Here is a 6000-nt window from a genome sequence, read left to right on the forward strand (position 1 = left end):
CAAACAGTCAGACAACATACAAGAACATATACCCCAGCCGACATTGCTCCCTGCCTATTTTCCTACAGCTCACTATGTGTGCGCACACCTTTATTCACAAACTCTTCAACTTATACTCTTTTACCGAAGCTGCTACAGCTCGATTGGCCGAATACCCTTAGATCCTATTTCGGTGAATTTGACATCTGCCTTACATGTAACAGATTAGCGGTTTAGCAGTTTTAATTTAGTTTGAGTGAAGGAATTCATTTTATAGCAAAATCCGAAATCGTGAAGAACTCATGAAAGTAAGCTTATTCTCGGATTCCTGAAACTTTAGATTTGCTCTTTCTTTTACTGCAAAGTACAACGTTGTTTTTTTTGTTTAAATCTTTCTAGACATGGTAAATATGAACGACAAAGCAGTTTTCACATAGTTTGAGTGAAGGAATTCATTTTATAGATTAAAATCCCAAGAGTCTGCTGAGAAAAGAGAGTGAATGCGAAGTAGACTTTAACACGGCTCTGGGAGCGAGCCGAGTGCGGGCTAACCGGGAGAATTGCTTGAAAGAAACGCGACACTGAATGAGCGGTCAGAACAAAGCCTCAATACAGTTTTCCCGTGGTGTTTTTGTTGCTGCCTTGTCTTTTGCACAGAGTAAAAGACAAGGCAGCCATCGAATAGGGCCCGATTGTTCCTACTTGGTCAGCCGAGGAGCAAGGGGGGGGGGAGCAAGCGTCTCAACCAAGCAAAGCTCACCATGGGGAAGGTGGCTATGCCAACTAGCCTGATGCCCTGCTCCCGCAGTGACGGATAATCGTACTCTGGTTTCTCTTCATAACGTACAAGTCTTTCGCCTTTTACTAAAGACTTCTGTGGAGAGCAGCACTAATGAGTTGTTTCTATTTTTGGCAGGCTTTACCTTTGCGGGTGAAGCCCTTTCTGTCTGTGCAAAAGAAATCTTCTTACTGTGCAGAGTGACTTCTCTGAGTAGAGTCGCCTTACTTGTTGCGACTGTGCCGATGTTCGAAGCTGGAGTGCAAAGTTGTTGCTTGAATGGTGCTTGCTGGAGCGTGCGGGGGTGCAAAGTTATACCATTTAAAAGGGCTGAAGAGTGCTCAGTGCAGCAGGTGGGCGGAGGTGCATAGTGACACTCTGGCCACCTATGGCCATAAAAAGAACACCGCTACAAGTGCGCATTGTGCCAGGAAGGGCCCTCGGACGTGAACCAGTGGACAGTTGTCGCTTCTCGGCCTTTTGGCTAAGATCAAGTGTAGTATCTGTTCTTATCAGTTTAATATCTGATATGTCCTCTATACGAGGACTACATATTAAATGGATTTTTAAGAATAGGAGTTGAAAAAGAAGCTTGCTCCGTTCACTCCAAGCCTCGACCCGGTACTGCAGTGCCGCTGGGAACGGTGCGCTCTCCTCTGCTCTTGTGAAAAAGCAAACAGCGGTGCAGGATGGAAGTTTCAGGGAGCCCAAGATGAAACTTTCTTTTAATCTGCTGAGAAAAGAGAGTGAATGCGAAGTAGACTTTAACACGGCTCTGGGAGCGAGCCGAGTGCGGGCTAACCGGGAGAATTGCTTGAAAGAAACGCGACACTGAATGAGCGGTCAGAACAAAGCCTCAATACGGTGTTCCCGTGGTGTTTGTGGCTGCCTTGTCTTTTGCACAGAGTAAAAGACAAGGCAGCCATCAAATAGGGCCCGATTGTTCCTACTTGGTCAGCCGAGGAGCAGGGGGGGGGGGGCAAGCGTCTCAACCAAGCAAAGCTCACCAAGTAGGAACAATCGGGCCCTATTCGATGGCTGCAACACCTGAAAGAGATATTGATGCGAGACCCGATCAAATGCTTTTTCAAAGTCTAAATTTAAGATGACAAGCCGGGTGTTTCTGTCTCTAGCGTAATCAATGATGTCTCGAATCAGTACGAGGCTGTCGTTGAGTTGTCTCCCTGAGATGGCACAAGCTTGGTCTGGGTGAATTACCTCCTCTAAAACAGAGGACATCCGTGTCGCTAAAACCTTGCTAAAAAGTTTACAGTCAAAGTTTAAAAGTGTGATGTGCCTCCAATTCTTTAGGTCAGTCTTATCATTTTTTTTATAAAGTAGAGTCACTATTCCCACTCTAAAACTGTCAGGCAGTCGGTCGAGTTTTTCAAAATCTTTAAAAACATCTAAAACGTCTGATGATAAAAGGTCCCAATAGGTCAGATAGAATTCTGCAGGAAGCCCGTCTAAACCTGGAGCTCGACTTCTCTTAAAACCTGTTAGGCATTTTTTTAACTCTAAAGCAGTAAAATCCTGTGTCAAGTGTGCATTCTCTTTTACGGTTTTGTCAACGAATTTTAAAATTTCTGCCGATGTTTCCAAGTGCACTGGTTTCTCTTTGTACATGTTATTATAAAAGGTATGTACAGTTTCAATCATCTCTTGTGTGGATTTTGTTAAAAACCCATCTTCTCTTTTTAGATTTTGAATACACTCCTTTTTATTTATAACTTTCTTTTTTTTTCACCTTCCTCAATTTCCTGCTCCCTGCTTCTTACAAAAATTCCTTTACTCTTTATTTCTGCTAAAACTGACATTTCCTTTTTGACATCTTTGATTTCTTCTTTAAAGTCTATGCCACACTGATTTAGTTTAAAGTAGCGCTGTAAGCGTTTATGTAGTCCCATCATACATCGATTCTCTTTCCTTTTTTTACGTTTACCTTGCTGTTTAAAAAAAGTCTGGGTCGTTTCCTTCACCATTTCCCACCATTGTGCATGTGTTTCGTAGAGGTCTTGAAGGGTATGCCACTCTTTATAACATTCCCTGTACTGACTGACTATGATTTCATCCTCCAACAGGGAACAGTTGAGTTTCCACAGACCACTTCCTACCGTCACACCAGAAGGGGGTGAAAGGGTGCAGGAGAGCATAAGGTGGTCTGAAAAGAAAACAGGGGTTAATCTAACATCAGTGGGTGGGCAATCTCTAGTAAAGAAATAATCAATGCGAGAGGCTCTGGTGCCATCATGACTAAACCAGGTGAAGCCCTCCTCTCTGGGATGCATGGTTTTAAAACAGTCAGTAAGCTTAAAATCCCTGCATATGCCCTGAAGTAAAATCGAAGTCTTATCCACTTTAAAATCTACCCCTGCTCTTTTTCTATCTTTCCTGCTCAAGATACAGTTAAAATCCCCTCCTACAACTAAAGGTACTTGCCCTAGCATGTAAAGCTGTATATCTTCTAAAAGGTCATACCTTTAATTTTTTCCATTGAAACCATAAATATTGAAGAGGTTAAAGTCTTGCCCCATAAAATTCAAGTGTGCTAAAAGTGCCCATCCGTCTCTCACCACTGTGCTACCTTTCACCAGAACATGCGGATTTTTAATTAGAATGGCCACACCATCATTTTTATTTTGATTTGAGCCACTCCATATCGATAAATGGGGCCACATTTCCTCCCATTGTCTATGGTTTTTTAAAAAAGGTAGTCCACATTCTTGTATTAAAAACACATCTGATTTTATGGAGTCTAAGAAGAATAAAATACTCTGGGCTCTTGTCTTCGATTTCACACTTCTCACATTTAGTGTTGAGAAGGTGAGAACCATTAAAAGCATAAAGGAAAGTAGGTATGTCATTTTCGTTTTTCTAAGTTATCAAAACAAATTACACACTCAGGTTATTTCTTGGGAAACTAGCTCTTCCTTCATTTCTTTAGGTGAAAAGTGAGTAGGGTGATCTATATTTCCTTTTCGGACTCTCGGTGTTGGCCTCTGACGCAATGTTGCATTTAACTGAATTCTCACAGACTTCAACACTGAGTGGTGAGGCCTCTACAGGCCCCTCCCCTTTTTGCTCCTCACTTCCAATCCAAGCTTTTGGCGGGAAGTTTGAATTTATTGGGTCAACCTCTTCACTTTGTTCACCAACTGCCACCTTTGGTCCTTCTCTTTGTTGGCTTGACTGTGACTTTACCGTCTTTAATTTGTTGGCAAAAGATTTAGGGCAATCTCTGAAGAGGTGATTTAATTCTCCACAGAGATTACATTTCCTGCCATTTGGACACTCTCCAAAAGTTTGCCCAATTTCTCTGCTCTTCCCACATAACACCTTGGTACAAGCCTCAACCAGGTGCCCATGCTCACCACACTTGCGGCAGAACTTGGGCTGCCCCTGGTAGTGGATGTAACCTCGGTTTTCAAGGTGGCCAGAGTGTCGCCCACCCGCTGCACTGAGCACTCTTCAGCCCTTTTAAATGGTATAACTTTGCACTCCCGCATGCTCCAGCAAGCACCATTCAAGCAACAACTTTGCACTCCAGCTTCGAACATCGGCACAGTCGCAACAAGTAAGGCGACTCTACGCAGAGAAGTCACTCTGCACAGTAACAAGATTTCTTTTGCACAGACAGAAAGGGCTTCACCCGCAAAGGTAAAGCCTGCCAAAAATAGAAACAACTCATTAGTGCTGCTCTCCACAGAAATCTTTAGTAAAAGGCGAAAGACTTGTACGTTATGAAGAGAAACCAGAGTACGATTATCCGTCACTGCGGGAGCAGGGCATCAGGCTAGTTGGCATAGCCACCTTCCCCATGGTGAGCTTTGCTTGGTTGAGACGCTTGCTCCCCCCCCCCTTGCTCCTCGGCTGACCAAGTAGGAACAATCGGGCCCTATTCGATGGCTGCCTTGTCTTTTACTCTGTGCAAAAGACAAGGCAGCAACAAAAACACCACGAGAATCCCGTATTGAGGCTTTGTTCTGACCGCTCATTCGGGGTCGCGTTTCTTTCAAGCAATTCTCCTGGTTAGCCCACACTCGGCTCGCTCCCATAGCCGTGTTAAAGTCTACTTCGCATTCACTCTCTTTTCTCAGCAGACTCTTGGGATTTTATCTATAAAATGAATTCCTTCACTCAAACTATGTGAAAACTGCTTTGTCCTTAATATTTACCATGTCTAGAAAGATTTAAACAAAAGAAACAACGTTGTACTTTGCAGTAAAAGAAAGAGCAAATCTAAAGTTTCAGGAATCCGAGAATAAGCTTACTTTCATGAGTTCTTCACGATTTCGGATTTTGCTATAAAATGAATTCCATCACTCAAACTAAATTAAAACTGCTAAACCGCTAATCTGTTATATGTAAGGCAGATGTCAAATTCACCGAAATAGGATCAAAGGGTATTCGGCCAATCGAGCTGTAGCAGCTTCGGTAAAAGAGTATAAGTTGAAGAGTTTGTGAATAAAGGTGTGCGCACACATAGTGTGCTGTACGAAAATAGGCAGGGAGCAATGCCGGCTGGGGTATATGTTCTTGTATGTTGTCTGACTGTTTGATTTGAATGTGTTGTGTAAGTGTCCTGTTGAATGTTACATGTTTGGGCTTTGACACGCTTCACTGTGGTTGTTAACTGTGTGGTGTGTCCTGAAATGTTATATGTTTGGGCTGTGTGACATGCTTAATGCTTGTCAGTAGCTACCCACTTATTCATATATAGCAACTGACAACATAAGAAGTCCGGACATACTTTGATAGTAGTTGTAGAAGTATCCATATTGATAATAGATCACTAATTCATAGTGATAGAACAGTAGATGAACAGGTGCTTTCACATGTCTCACGAAAATAAAATGGGTGCATCATTGCTGATGGCAGAGCAATACTGCCAAACTTATGAGTTCTTGTGGCAAACTTGATTCAGTGTCTTGACGTGTATACGCTGTTTCGCTGACTTGATTGTCACAAGAAACAAAGTGTGTTTGATAAGATCCGACCATTTTATTACGGGAGGATCAGTATGTATGGATTCTGATGTGACTGATAAACCCATTCGTATCTTAAGCATAATCTAATACATGAGACAACGCCCTGGCACACGATAAAAAAAAAAAGAGAGAGAGCGGTTTTGTGTCCCCACAGTCCATAATGTAGAAAAGAGAGAAAAAAGCCTTTCTGATTTGGTGTGTGTGCTCATAGTGGAGAGTGTAGAGAAAAGAAAGCCGTTTTGGTGTCACGGGTGT

At 42.7% G+C, this 6000-nt stretch overlaps 3 non-coding genes across 3 annotated transcripts; 2 read left to right on the plus strand and 1 right to left on the minus strand.

The window, feature by feature from the left end:
* Positions 1–799: 799 nt before the first annotated feature.
* On the plus strand, positions 800–913 carry LOC140310509 (U5 spliceosomal RNA). Its single transcript, XR_011916570.1, has one exon. It is a non-coding gene; the product is annotated as a U5 spliceosomal RNA (small nuclear RNA).
* A 308-nt stretch (positions 914–1221) lies between these two features.
* On the plus strand, positions 1222–1412 carry LOC140310578 (U2 spliceosomal RNA). Its single transcript, XR_011916634.1, has one exon. It is a non-coding gene; the product is annotated as a U2 spliceosomal RNA (small nuclear RNA).
* Positions 1413–4403: 2991 nt separating this feature from the next.
* Positions 4404–4517, minus strand: LOC140310679 (U5 spliceosomal RNA). Its single transcript, XR_011916727.1, has one exon. It is a non-coding gene; the product is annotated as a U5 spliceosomal RNA (small nuclear RNA).
* Between the last annotated feature and the right edge of the window lie 1483 nt (positions 4518–6000).

This window comes from Leuresthes tenuis, unplaced genomic scaffold, assembly GCF_036924035.1.
Source record: "Leuresthes tenuis unplaced genomic scaffold, fLeuTen1.0.hap1 SCAF_6, whole genome shotgun sequence".
In the NCBI taxonomy this organism is placed as follows: Eukaryota; Metazoa; Chordata; class Actinopteri; order Atheriniformes; family Atherinopsidae; genus Leuresthes; species Leuresthes tenuis.